Below are 14675 nucleotides of genomic sequence, written 5' to 3'. Positions count from 1 at the left end.
TTGGTGGTATATGTTCTGTCAATGAGTCAGACTCCTCAGCAATGAAATAATTATCTCAATCAATAAAGTAAATTAGAAATTAAAGACAGAGTGTAAGAGGAAGATGCTGGGTAGGACAGTGAATTGGTTGTTGGTATTTCACTCATTTGATCTTATTTTATAAAAAACCTTCAAAATACTAAAAATAAAAAGGCCAAGATTAACTTCTGTTGAACAAATTTTATTTCTAATCTTAAATAAATAGTCATGGTCAGTCAAACCAGAAAGGTCGTACTCAGAAGACCTCTTGAAGTTTGATGGGACTTAATGTTCTGATTCTGAAATGCTGCAGCCAGCACTGGCAGCCATCGCAAGCTCCTCCCAAACTTCAAGTGCTGTGGTGTGTCAGGTATGCCAGAGGTGAGGAGCCTATGCTAGAGGAGTCATAGGATTGGTGTGGGTATTTTTGCTGCTTAATATCTGATCATCAGAATTAAGGAGCCTAGAAAAGGAAATAAAAGCTTTTGAGTAATTTGTGCCCACTGTAACAACAGCAGATGAAGAATGAAGAGCTGCATCTCAGTCTGCAGCAAGCTGGACCACCAGTTGTGAGGTTTACATAATTGTGTTTAAAGCTGGTGATTGTGTGGAAAAAGCTGTGCAGTTTGGGGGCAGTAGGATATTTACAATGATTTGACCATTTACTAAGCAAATTAGACACCAACACATGGGAAGTATCAAAGGCACAGAAATAATGTCCCTTACTAGAGGGAATAAAAACTGCTCAGTTGGCTCCTCCTATATCCAGCCAAAGAGAGCAAGAGGTATGAAATCCCCCAGGACTACACAAGGACAGAAATGCTCTCCTTAGAGAACCATATAACCTGAGAGCTTAGAGACAAATAGGATTTGTTAGGGGATGTAAAGGAAAAAACCAATTTTCTATGGGTCAGTCATAAATTTGGGGATTTTATGGAAGGGGATTTTGGTGCGTGTAGTCTATTATGGGAAGCTTAGAGGAAAGAGCAAAGGGTTGGAAGATGAGGGATCCAGGTGCTTTGGGATGAACAGGCATGGAAGAAGACAGGGGAAGGGCTAAATAGTTCTGGTCATATTTGAACAGCTTGCTGCTTGGTAAACTTGTGTGACAGCTCTTGTGCTTCAACCATTTGTCCTATGTTCTCATTTAATCCTAATTCTGTGTTCTGTGACTTTCTCAAGGGGAGCAGCAAAGGGGGAAGAGCTCATCTCTGCTCTCTGGTGACAAGCATCAGGACACAAAGAAATGAAACCAAGTTGTGTCAGGGAATGCTCAGACTGGAGATTAAGAAAAAGATCTACTCTGAAAAGGTGGCTGGTCACTGAACAGGCTTGCCAGGGAAGTGGTCATGGCACTGAAGTTGCCAGAATTCAGTGAGTGTCTGGCTGATGTTTTTGGTCATATTGCTTATTGTTAGGTGGTCCTGCAAGGAGCAGGGACTTGTACCAATGATTCTGTATGTGTCCCTTCCAACTTGTGCTATTCTATGAATTTATGACTCTAAATAATAAATAATTCAAAAGAATTTAAGAAAATAACAAAGATTACCTTGCAAGTTAATGCTAAACTATTATAATAAGGAAAGATTTCAAAACTGGCTCTGATGACTTATTATGAAAATGTTTTCATCATGACCTACCCTTATAAATTAGAAATCTTCAGGCTGAGGCTCCCACTCTATCCTGTGGAGAAAGCAGCACTTTGGGAGTGATCCATTCCATCCTAAAATTAATCTCCATCCTTAGGTGTGTTTCTCTCTAGCAGTCAGTGGAGTCTGGATGACTGATATTAGGAAATTAATCTCACTCAACTAAAAGTAGGTAAAATGAATCCCATCTAAAGGATAACTTGAAGTTAATTTAGGACAGGACAGAAAATGTTAACATTTCAATGGAAAACAGGCTTGCTGTCCATATCATAGAGAAAAAATTCTTATCAGGACATTGACATTAAATGAAGAATTTCAAAGGTAGATTGTGTTTACTTTATTGTTTTAGATGAGTTCACAACTGTGCAGTTGAAACAAATCTTTTGATTGTCCCCACTTTCTGTGCCTTGTAGCACTTTCTGTGCTTTACCGGGGAGCAGCATTTCTTTCTCATGGGGCTCAACCAGAAGACGCAGTCCAATTTGGACTGCAGACCAGACTAGAGTTAGTCTAGAGTAAGTCCCCTTAATGCATATGTGTGTGTTCCCAGTCCTCAGCTTCAGCTACTTTGTTTTATCAAGCACCACTTGGTTTACTTCATAAATGTAGTGCAATAAAGATGCATTAATGTTAAATAATGTCTCTTCAACTCAGCCTGAAGGCAGGGGGTTGTCACAAGTTGTAGAGATACAAAAACATCCGTGAGGCTGCCTTCCCTTTTTTTATAGCGGACTTATATTGATAGCAAAAGTGACAAGACACTGTAACAGTACAAAAGGAAAATCCATCAAAATGTTTACTTCAGCTGTCTCATACATTACTCACGCCTAAGACACAAGACATAGAAATGGGTCCATCTGCTTTGTCTCTTTTTCCCACTAACAAACTTTTCTATATGGCAACAGAGCCTTACGTCATTATAAATGAGCTGTTTTGTTCAAAACAGATATTTAAGACCTAAAATTTTCACTCTACAACACTACACTTAAGAAGTTAATTTACTTCTCATAAAACTTAAGATTAAAGATCAAGATTATTATTAAAAATTGTTCCATTGACAAATCTATACTCCATACTTAATATTTAATGCCAGTTTCTAATATATTCCTCAATCAATATTCGGAAGTTTTGGAAAACGTATTTGTTATTCATATTTTTGAATACAATTGAAAGGATTAGATGTAATGAAACATATATATGCTTTAAAGTGACTGTAAAAACCCCATACATTTAGAAACAGAAGGTGTTTTCCTACATATTTGCCCAAGTATTTAAGCATTGATTTTCTACATGTTAATATATGCCTCAGGACGACTCCTGGTACATACAACCAGCCCAGGCTGCCTCTGACTTCTGCTCCTAACCACATTTCAGAAGCTTTTTCAAGCTGCAAGTTGATATCCTGTAAGGAATGACATTGTTTTGCAGCTGTTTTGGGTAAATGAAGATTTTTTCACTGGCAGTGGTATGCAAGATGAAGCTGCTTGGCTGCAATATGCATTTCCAAATTTTAGCAACATTGTCATAGAATAGCTCTGGCTCTTCTATAGAATATATTTAATTGTGACTCCAATCATTTCTATATTCTGCCTTTCTTCTCGTGTGTCTTATATTCTGTTAGAGGTAACTATGCCCACAGGGGTCTGGGCTTGGGGAATACCTCGTGAATCAACAAGGTTGTTGCAGCTCTGTCTCTCCAGGCTGAAGTGAGGCAAACACCCTCCCCTGCCTAAACTGTGCCTATGACCGGGCACACAGACTGAAACAGAGAACCGTGCTTTTATCTGCACCCTCATAAATATGGCACTCAAATAAACATGCACCCATGTTAGATGACTTTGTTAGAGGAGCTTTTCAATTCCATGTGAGCAAGACTGGAATTTGCCAGCTGCAACCTGCACACACATGCACATCATGACTCTCAGGTAGCTGGCGTTGCACACAGCTGAACCAGGGGCTGGTACCTGTTACAGCGCCTGAGTGGGTCGCTGCTGGTGAGAGAGACGATGAATCTTGTTTCTTGATCAGAAGGCTGGATTTATTGATATATGATATAAAATACATTATGACTATACTAAATAGAATAAAGAGAGAAGTTTGCAGATGCTGCTAAGCTAAGAATAGAAAAAAAAGAATCCCAAACAAAGTTGTGCCCAGGGACTCGGTCCCCTGGCTTGCTCTTGTGATTGGCCCTCAATTATAAACATACAAACATGAGCCAATCAAGGTGTCCCTGTTACATTCCACAGCAGCTGATAACAATTGTTTACATTCATCTTCTGGGGCCTCTGGCCTCCCAGAAAATGCAGAAATCTGAAAGAAAGGATTTCTGTGAAAAAATGTCTGCGACATCTCACCTTTCTAAATTGTATAAAAAAAAAGAAAAATGCTGATGTGGAATGAACAGGAAATTTCTTCACCTGTAAAATATACAATACTAACAAATCACTAAAACAATCCTATAATCTAAGAAAATGCAAAAAACAATGCAAAGAGAATTCAAGTCCATGCAGCTGAGTTTCAGGAACAGTCCATCAGCTGAAGTTGTTTCTTTTGGACATCTGAGAGTCCTTTTCGGTCCTGAAAACAAACTTGCTGCAAAAAGAATCCCATCAATAGTTATCAAAAACCCACTGACAGTCTTACAACAATTTCAAACAATTTCAAACAATTTGAACAACTTTGGAATGTCCTTTTCTGGCCCTTCAATGCTTCAGTGCTTCAGAGCTGCTGCCCACTATTTTCAATCTTTTTTATTTAATTTTAAATTTTTTTTTTTTTTTTTTTTTTTTTTTTTTTTTTTTTTTTTTGATCGAGAAGCAAAAGAGCAGAAGCCGAGCAGAGCAGTGCCAGAGAAGGAAAGGCCCTGGGGGCCCTGGCCCATGCTGGACCAGGAACCCCAAAACTGGCTCACAAAGGGGGACCAGGGCCTGTCGGATAGACCACAACCCCCAGAAACATCAGGAGGCCAAATGCTGGCCCTGGCCCAGAAACTTTCTCAGCCCAATGGCCCAGGCCAAACCCATGACAGAGGCTCTGCATTCCCGCAGGCCTGAATTCTGCTGCCAGCACAATGGCAGCACGGGTAATGAGACGCTTCCTTTCCCCAAAACCACTGAGGCATGCCAGCAGTGAGGAAATAGAAGCCTTCCCCAGCAATCCCATCTGGGGTCTGGAGATGTTTGTTCCCCACAGCAAACCAGCTATGGTCTCCTCCAGCTGTGCCATCTTCCCCTGCACTGCATCGGATTTGTCTCTCATCCGCCCCGTGGCATCACCATCCCCATCCCCTTCGGGCTGGGGATCAGAGGCAGGGCTCTCGGAGGGTCCCGCAGGTTCGGCGCCGTTTTCAGCCCCATCCTGAACAGGAACTGTCTCGCCTTGAGGCGGCGGGGATGCGCGGGAACACGCTGTTGCTGCGTCCCTTGGCTCTGAAAGCGGCGGCAGGCACGGCACAGGCAGCAGCGGAGCCGGGAGAAGCGGCGGAGCATCGCTGTTGCTTAGCAACAGCTCAAGCACAGGAAGTGCTGTCTCTTCTGCCTTCTCCGACGCTGAGCCGGAAGCTGGAGACGCATCCTCGTCGTTGCCTAGCAACAGCTCAGGGGGCGGGGAGGCCGGTGAAACCGCGGGCGGGACAGCCTGGAGAGGCGGAGACGGGATCTCCTGGAGTGACGGCTCTGGCAGGACCGGAGAAACCTCAGAGACCGGTGCCGCCCCCATGTCTGAAGGCGGAGTCTGAGAGGCCGGCGCTGGCTTGAGCGGCCACTCCCATCCCCCCGGAGAGAGAGAAGGGGGGGAAGGAGAAAACTCCATCTGAGCATGCTCCGGAGCAAGAGTAAAAAAAACTTCTTCGCCCAGCGAAGTTTCAGCCCCCCCCGCCGCGAAGCAGGGCGGGGGGAAAAGCCCAAATTCATCACCCACCGGGTCTTCTGCCAAGGAGGGGGGAAACGGTGCCTGGCCATAACAATTAGAAATCCATTGGAAACAAGCTGCTCTGCGTTTCAGAAGTGGGAAAAGCTGTATAAATGCTGGGTAGATAGAAGGCAGGACACGTCCCTGGCTCCAGACGAACTGGAAAATGGAGTCCATGCACTCCCAGACAAAAGCATCTAAAGCGTACAGGACATCAGTAAAGAACCCAAAAAGCTTTGCCCATCTAAAGAATTTATAGAGATCTGTTTCTGACAAAAAGCAACCATCTTCTCTAGACCAATGGTTCCAGAGGGCTATAAGTTTCTCCTCTGAAGGGGAGAATTGAATCTCTTCTGGCAAGGCATGTGTCTGCCATACAAACAGCCACAGACTACGAAGGGCTGGTTCATCAGGGATAGAAAAGCCCACAGTACCTTTTGAAAGAGTCCAGCTTGCTCTGGCCAGCTCCACAGGTCTGCTGCTCTTTTCCATCATCTTTCCTGAAGGTTTTCCAGAAGAAGGTTCTCTTTGTGGTCAGCCTTGGCTGTGAACTCTGTCCAAATCAGGATCTTCAGTTCTTCAGCTCCTGGCTTGAGTCCACTTTTGTGGTCACTTCAAAGCAACCATCAAATGCTACACATACAGGATTTTTACCCAGTGCAGCAATTTTGCTCCTCTGGTCTTATCAAATTAATTTTTGCTCTGACACGAGGGGTCACCAGATATTACAGCGCCTGAGTGGGTCGCTGCTGGTGAGAGAGACGATGAATCTTGTTTCTTGATCAGAAGGCTGGATTTATTGATATATGATATAAAATACATTATGACTATACTAAATAGAATAAAGAGAGAAGTTTGCAGATGCTGCTAAGCTAAGAATAGAAAAAAAAGAATCCCAAACAAAGTTGTGCCCAGGGACTCGGTCCCCTGGCTTGCTCTTGTGATTGGCCCTCAATTATAAACATACAAACATGAGCCAATCAAGGTGTCCCTGTTACATTCCACAGCAGCTGATAACAATTGTTTACATTCATCTTCTGGGGCCTCTGGCCTCCCAGAAAATGCAGAAATCTGAAAGAAAGGATTTCTGTGAAAAAATGTCTGCGACAGGTACCTACACCCTAATGTCCAGGACCTGTTTTGCCCTAGACCCTCAAATCCCTCAGAGCCCTGATCCAACTTTTGAAAGCACTTTGATGGTACTCAAAACTCTCCCTGTACTTCTCTCCTGTCCAACTGGGCATTAGGTAGTGTTCCCACAGACCTACAAAGAGATTACAGTGTCACTGTATGAGGACACTGTCAGCCTTCTTTTCTCTAGGCTGAGCAAGCCAAGAGACCTGAGACACTTCTCTTAAGTCTTGTCCTTGAGACCACCTTGTCTCTGCTGCCCTGGACACACACTAATATTTTGATACCCTTCTTATATTGATGTACCCAAAACTGCAGATATCCTTCATGGGTTTGGGACTGGGTTTAAGGTATGGCTGCAATTTCTTGCATCATAAGCAGACCTTCCTGAATGGTGAAGATGTTTCCTAGGCTTCCATTCCCACTCTAACCCCAGAACTACTGTTACTGTAAGGGTTCCTTGCATGTTGCTGAAATCAGTCTCTTCAGAAAAACGCATTGTAGTACCTTAATTTTCTTCCATAGCAGCTTTGTCTGGTTTGGAATATGCTTGCTTAGTGAGGGAATTTGAGTGTTTCCCACATATGCTCATATATTATATCTTGTTCAGATTATGTACTTATCTAAAAACAATATATAACCCCATTAAATACAAGTTATGATAAAAGATGGATTATCTCAAAGTTAGAACCTTTTTTCTGTTATTTCAACAATACACCACCTCTCCTCTTTTTTTATCTGCAGCTCCCAAATGTGAAACTGCTACTACTTTCCATAAAAAAAGGAAAGCTATGACTTTGCAAAATGCAGAGGAGTGCTCTGGGAGTGACTATTAAATGCCTTGAATGGTAGGAGAAAAGTCACATATTTAGTATTTGTCTGTGTAGTTAGACAGAGAACTATTGTGGAACTGCAAAGTTCCAGTTGCATGGGTGACTGTATAGGGGGGGAATGATGTGCAAAAAACTAGCTAGGAAATCTAAAACATCTGTAGAATCCATTAATTGCAGATCACATAACATGAATGGACATCCCAGAGGAACTGGTACACTCAGCACACATGATAGAATTATTAGAATATTTTAAAACTGAGTTTGGTTAGTGATTATAGCTTTAATAAAGTTTTACATTATAAATAATCTGCACATTATATCTTTGAATATTTCATCTACCTCCTCCCGTTTTTTTTTTTTTTTAATCATGTATATTAACCATTTTCACCTTTTTTTTAACTCCTCATGTTGAAGTGTTTCTGAAAATGCCTCACTTCAGAAGCCTAATGGTGATGCTGGTTACATTCCTTCCAGTGACAAAACACACAGAACATGCAGGATACAAGCACTTTTGAGCTATATACAATCTCAACAAAATGACTGGATTTTTCATCTGTGGTCAAAATGACCTAATTAAACATGTTAGCAGTCACAGGGGGTTTGAATGGCTAGTAAAACAGCTTTATGCTCATTTCCAGTAATTTCATTGGAATAATTATTTGTCTGATCAGTAGAATGGACCCATGGAGAGAAAGTAAATGTCAAGTGTTTTTCTACTTTTTCCATATATTTCCACAGTTAAAGTATGCTGCATTTTTAAAAACATCTTTGGCTTTATCATAATAAGCAGGCAGATGGCAGCTGGTCCATGTTAACTTGGGAGGGGAGCAGCAGAGGTCAGATTTAAATGACTAAAATCTTCCTTTCTGAGGAAAAATAAAAACAGGGAGGGAGGGAGGGAGAGAGGAAGGAAGGAAGGAAGGAAGGAAGGAAGGAAGGAAGGAAGGAAGGAAGGAAGGAAGGAAGGAAGGGTTAGCTATTATTTTAAAACAGGCTTTTGCACTGATGCTAATGCTTGTTTTGCTGGCAATGGCAAATTTAAAAATAAACAGGGGAGATACTTGTACTATGCGAACCATTACATTAACTTTGGCATTGTTCCTGCCAGATTTTCTAAAGAATTGTATATCAGAGTGGAGAAGACAGATTTTTTGATTGCAGTTTCAAACAAAAGTTTAGAAAAAAGTTTCACATAGAAATTCACTAAGGGCATGTTCATAAAAGTCATCATTTTATGTCAGGGAAAGAGAAACAGTTGCACACTTCTTTTTGTTCTCTCACTATTGATACTTTTCTCTTGAGCAGTAGGAGATATCTCTTTTTCTTTCCTGGATGACTTCTGAATTTCTACTACATATTGGTTGCACCTTGCTTTTACAGACATGATTGTCTTTCCTGGGGAGCTTAGTCATAGCAGCTGAGCCTGAACTAGGGGAATCTATGGACTTGTAGGGTTCAGTTACAATTATTGCTGAAATTTGTATGGGACAAGCCCTTTCTAATGTAGAGTGTATGACCTGTGAATTTACTACTGGTGCCAAATCTCTCATTCATAGTACTTGTTGTACTCTGTGTCATCCATTAATGATACAGAAGCTTTTTGCAGTAGTCAGAGCAAAGTTTACACTGTGCTTATTTACATATGTATGTGTGTGTGAGTACCTGTGTTTCTGACAAACTGTTTTTCAGTCTTAGTTTTTTCCTTGCTTTGTTGATAGTTCAGCTATCAACAGCGTATTTACACTTCTCTTGGTAATTGTTATGATCATTTCAGGACTGAGATGCACAAATGTGTTTATTTCTAAGTGAAGGAGTGGGACACATCATCACTTTGGGTTTTATTTAATTTTTTTCCAATGTTGTATTTAAGTAACAAACTTGTCTTGTTACTTAATACAATAGTATTAAGTTACTTAGTACAATACAGCAATAACCTGGAATTTTCTTTCTGCCTGACATGAGGTAGCTATTAAAAGTATAACTGTGATAAAAACCAATTTTTTTCTCCAAACTTCTTTGTAATCTTTATATCAGCTAATATTTTCTTGCCTTGGCTTTCTGGTGTTCCCAGTGTGAAAATCTTCCACAAATGGAACCAGGCATTCCACTGCCACTCAGTTTGATAGGAGAACAAAATTATCAACTCATGACAGCAGTCATCCCTGGAAAAATGAAGCAAACAGACATGGCTCCTTGGCTGGTACAACCTTGCAATTTCATCTCTTGTCAAGAGCTTACTGCACTGTGTCAGCTTTAGATTTGGACCTTAATAAAGTACAGAAACAGATATTCTCTCTACAGCTGCTGTCATTTGATTCCTGAAATGGCAGCAAATGTCCTGAATTTCATGTCCTTACTGAGGGGATTGCATGTTAAGAAAGCTACTGAAGTTTCATAAAATGAAAACCTTGGCTTTGTCAGTTGCCCACAAGTGTAATTCATGTAGGCTTTTTCATCTTTCTTTCTAAATGTGGAAAGGTCACTGAAATTAACCATTTTGATATGAAATGCTGCTTTTTAATCTATCAACATCTAGGGAAGGCTGAATGCCACTTTTCATATTTCACAAGGCACAACATAGCTGTCATACCTTATGCAGGCACATACTTTCCTTACTTTTTACAAAAATGATTAGAATATCTTGGAAGGAGTTTAGTGATTTTCATTTTGCTTTTTTTTGTGTGTGTTTTTAATATGATATAATTCGACTTACTATTGAATCTTGAATCTCTTTCATGAAAAGGTTTAGGAACTCATTGTCCTTGAAAAACCATGCTCTATATAGGCCATGCATATGGATTGCTTTGGCTTTGGTGACTCTGGATGGGAAACTGAATAAAAAATTCAACTTCATGAATGATTCATCCACTTGAAATGTGTGAGCCTTCTTTCATAAGACAGGAAAGAGTCAAGGCAAGATGGCAGGCAAAAAAGCTAGAGACAATACTCTGATCCTCTTAATTTGGAAGGATAAGTGTGCACTTACTCAGTGAAGTGTTGATGAGGCTGTGGATGGCAATTAGGAGAACTAGATGATGATGATGATGATGATGATGATGATGATGTAGACAGTTTTTGAAGAACTTTGTTGAGGAAGAGCTGCACTATTTCCATGCACTAATATGAAAAAGCCTACATGAAGTTAGAGCAAGAGGCATTTGCTGACTCTAGAAAACTCAATGCTTGTGTCTGTGCATGCTCCTTTTATGATGCTAAAAGGTAACTTATAAGATGTATTCTAATAGGATTTAGTTATCTCTTAAACTAACACTATAATTTTTACAAAAGAGTGGTTTTTAGAGGATAGGTGAAGATTTTCTGGTTTTTTAGTTGAATGCAGTTGGTGACTTTGTGTATGTGACTTTTAGGAAGGTGATTTTGCATGAGTAGGTAGAAGACTGTTTTTGTGAGTGAAAGTTTTAAGGTAAGCCTGCAAATAGTACGAAAGGACCATCTAATATACAAATAGTAAAAAGATACTTGTCCCATTTGAGATTTTAATTTCCCAAGAATTTCATAGAAACACCAGAAAAGTACAGTGCATATGGATAATCATATTCTGTGTATCCAGAAAGGCTCACCTGAAAATACTTTTTTCTCAGAAAGGTACCTAGTTTCTAACAATTCCAGTAATCTGCAGAACTCAAAAGCTTTGTGCATGTATCTGCCTGGAAATTACTTCATTTGGTATATTTGATGTCAAAAAAGGTTTTGCCAGGGAGAAGTTTCTGTTAACTTCTATCTTTGAAGTAAATTCACATACATCTGCTTGTTAGATGAATCTCCTCATACACTGTTTGCTCTTTTGTCACCTTCTACCAAAGTTGCAAAAGAGAAGAGAAGAGAAAAGAGAAGAAAAGAGAAGAAAAGAATCGACAACTGATTTGTAAATGCAGTTGCAAATCATCCTAGGTTTCCTTCACATGTACATACATGCAGAAACTTGCACATAATGAAAAGGTATTTCTTCAAGATGCATAGTCATTCTCAATTTTTGTTCCTCTACTGACAAGCAATGATTTATTATTCTCCCAGACCTGTTTTTAACTTTTTTTTTCTACTTGACTAACAGCCTTGCAGTAATATAAATATTGCAAGACTGCTTCATAACTACCAAGCTTTTGAATGAACAGATTTTGACAAGAGCTCTTTAATTTCTGAGGACTAAATGGTAGACTGGTAATCTCAAATCAAATTTTATTCTAGTGGTTCCCAAGGAAGTTTGAACATGAAAACCTTTGTCTATCTGCTTAGAGTGAATAAGAAAACTAGGCAAAGTGTCCTAATATTCCAAAGCGGTGGAATACCAAAGGTGGCACATTAATATCAAGGGATTGTGTAGATGCCCTTTGCACATATTTCGACATGAGTAGAGCCTTGGGGTTTTTGTTTGTTTCCTTCTGTCTTGTGCCATACTATTTTAAAATTTCTAGTGGCAGGAGGTAACTGAATGTTTAATCTTGGTATTCTCACTATGGACTTAGTTTTTTACTGTTGTAAAAGCCATTGACACATAAAGATACAGCTTGTGATATGGAGACAGGAATGTTCCTTCCATTGGCAGAAATAAGGTGTATTTTCACAGGAAATTTTTTTTCAGTAATATTGCTGTAGTTCTTTAATAGCTCAGACATGAATCATAGTAAATAAGATTATAATGTTTATATCTCCATATATTGTGAAAACACCGAAATGTAGAAGTAATTTATTTTAGGAAAATATAAGGGACCCTATATTGCACAGTAGTATCCCTGAAGTGTGAGGAATATTAAGTAATTTCACAGATGAGATTTAGTTCTTTGCTTACATGGATTACTCTAAGACTGACATAGTTAAAGTAATTTCTGTTCTTTCCTTTCCCACGTCCTCCTGTTTTTCTCTGCATTACACTGGAGACAATATCCTTTCAATAGTTTTGGTTTTCCTATCTTTAACCTTTGTCTACCAGTTCTCAGCTTCATTTCTCTGAAATAAACTGATTGGAAGTAAAACCAAACTATAACAGAGCCCTCTGTCAAGTGAATGGTGAAAGAGATATGATGGAGCAGACACCACCAGCGCTGTGGAGAGATATCCAGGGTGGTAATAGCTTAATACAGATTTCCTGTAACCACAGTCCAGGCAAGCATGCCCTTGGGCAGGATTATCCATTTAGTTTAAAGTGGCTGGAAGGTAGCTTTCCAGAGATACTTCAGCAGCATTACTCTTGCTGTGAGGAACTTTGCTCCCCAGTGGCATCATCGGCTTCCTAAATGTCAGTACAGTGTTTGACTGCTGCCTGTACTTTGATTCTCTACAGCATTACTCTAAAAAAGCTAAAGGTTACTGTTCTACTGGTGGAAAGTGTGGGAATGATTTGCAAGAGCAAAGCTGAAATCATAAAAGGAAGGAACTCGATAGATCAGGGCATGCCCTAAGACATTCTGGTATAAAATTAATCAAAAAAGCCATTCCAGCCTCTGCTCCCTTTCTCCACCATCTTAGATGTTGGGAAAAATAGAGGAAACAATAAAGAAGCCATTTCTGTAGGAGACAGATGGAATCTTAATTGTTTTCAAGATACAATTAAACATTCTTATAGCAGGATATCACTTTTTGCAACTCTTCCAAGTCTTATAGTTAAATTACTGAATATTAGGTTTGTGTAGATAGATAAAGATTTTGGGGTTTGTGTGAGTGTTTATTAGAATGAATCCTTTAGGCTATTGCACAGGAAATGCAAGCCCTCTGCATCTGGTCAACTAGCTATTTATGGAACTGAACAGTAAACTTTATAGCAAAAATTTGCTGAGGCACTGAAAACTGTTTTAACAGTAATTTTAGAGCATGCATGTCTGATTATGGAACAAGCAACCATACGGAATAATAGCTGTAGGGGTCTGCAAGAGAAATGGTGATACATATCTGAAGTTTTATTTTAAGCTTTTCAGCTCATTTAAGCTGTAATTCCTTGAGGAATTGAGAACTAGAGCAGGGATGTCTGGTATAGAACTGAGGCAAAGCTGCTGGAGGCCTCAGGGAAGAACAGTTGTTCCTTGTGAAAGGTAGTTAAGTATCAATATTGAATATTCAAATTTCAATATTGGATGAATAGAAAGAAGTTGGCTTCCTTGCCTCTGGTCATCTGTGTCAGTAGCAGTTAAGATATTATACTAACTTGAACTAATATATCCATAAATACTGCCTTAAAAGCGCTACTAGAGAGCAATTTTTAAACCACCAAATTATTGAAAGAAGAATAAAATAAATCCTTTAACTACTTGAGTTTAGAGCAATTTAATTGGCAGCTTCAAACATGAGGTATTTTCTGTACATACTCCTGCAATTAAATACTAAAAGAGATAAAATAGCAATATTCTTTTGACTGCTCCATTATCATCCACTGATTTAATTTGTAGCAAATCTTTATAGCATACAAAAGTACTACATCACCTTTCATTCTGTAGATGTATAAATGGATGTGGACTGTCAGGCCTTGGGTTCACCAATACAAGAAATTATGTATAAACAACAATTTTTTATTCCAAGTTCTCTATTCTACTGAGGATTTAGGTGGCATTTTTTTCAGATAGTGTGTGCAGATTGTCTGTCCAACTGTTTCCTTCCACCAAGTCCCCCCACATACTTTAATGAATACTTAATAAGGTAAATCATCCCGTGTCTGACAGGCTATGTGTGCTGTGGTAATCTATGCGAGCCAGTTCCATGTTTCTCTTCTTTTGCTCATTTACTATTCTGTCTCAGTGGCTCAACAGAACCCTCTTCTATCACTGCAGCTTAGATATAGCCAATTGCTTTGACAATCTGACTAATGCTCAGGTACAACAAACATGAAGATAAACATCTTCTGCAAGAGAATCTCCATCAGCAGCTAGTGTGCATGGATGTGGGCTAAGCAACAGCTGATTTCTCTGTTACCTAGCACTCTGCACCAGCAGAATCATTCTTGTGACAGCCAATGTCACCCTGTGACTTTTAATGCCATGGTAAAATCAGAGGCAAGACCATTTAGACTAACCAATATCTGATTATCACAGTCTTCACATATTTTAAGATGGTTTCACCCTTTCCCTTCCTTTTGAATTGTAGGCTTCCTAGAAAAATCTTTGCAGCAGAAACAGTACCAATACCA

Source organism: Melozone crissalis, unplaced genomic scaffold, assembly GCF_028551555.1.
Source record: "Melozone crissalis strain CALT ecotype California unplaced genomic scaffold, PUWL_Pcris_2 ptg000042l_1, whole genome shotgun sequence".
NCBI classification, from domain to species: domain Eukaryota; kingdom Metazoa; phylum Chordata; class Aves; order Passeriformes; family Passerellidae; genus Melozone; species Melozone crissalis.
Note: the sequence above shows the minus strand (reverse complement) of the source record.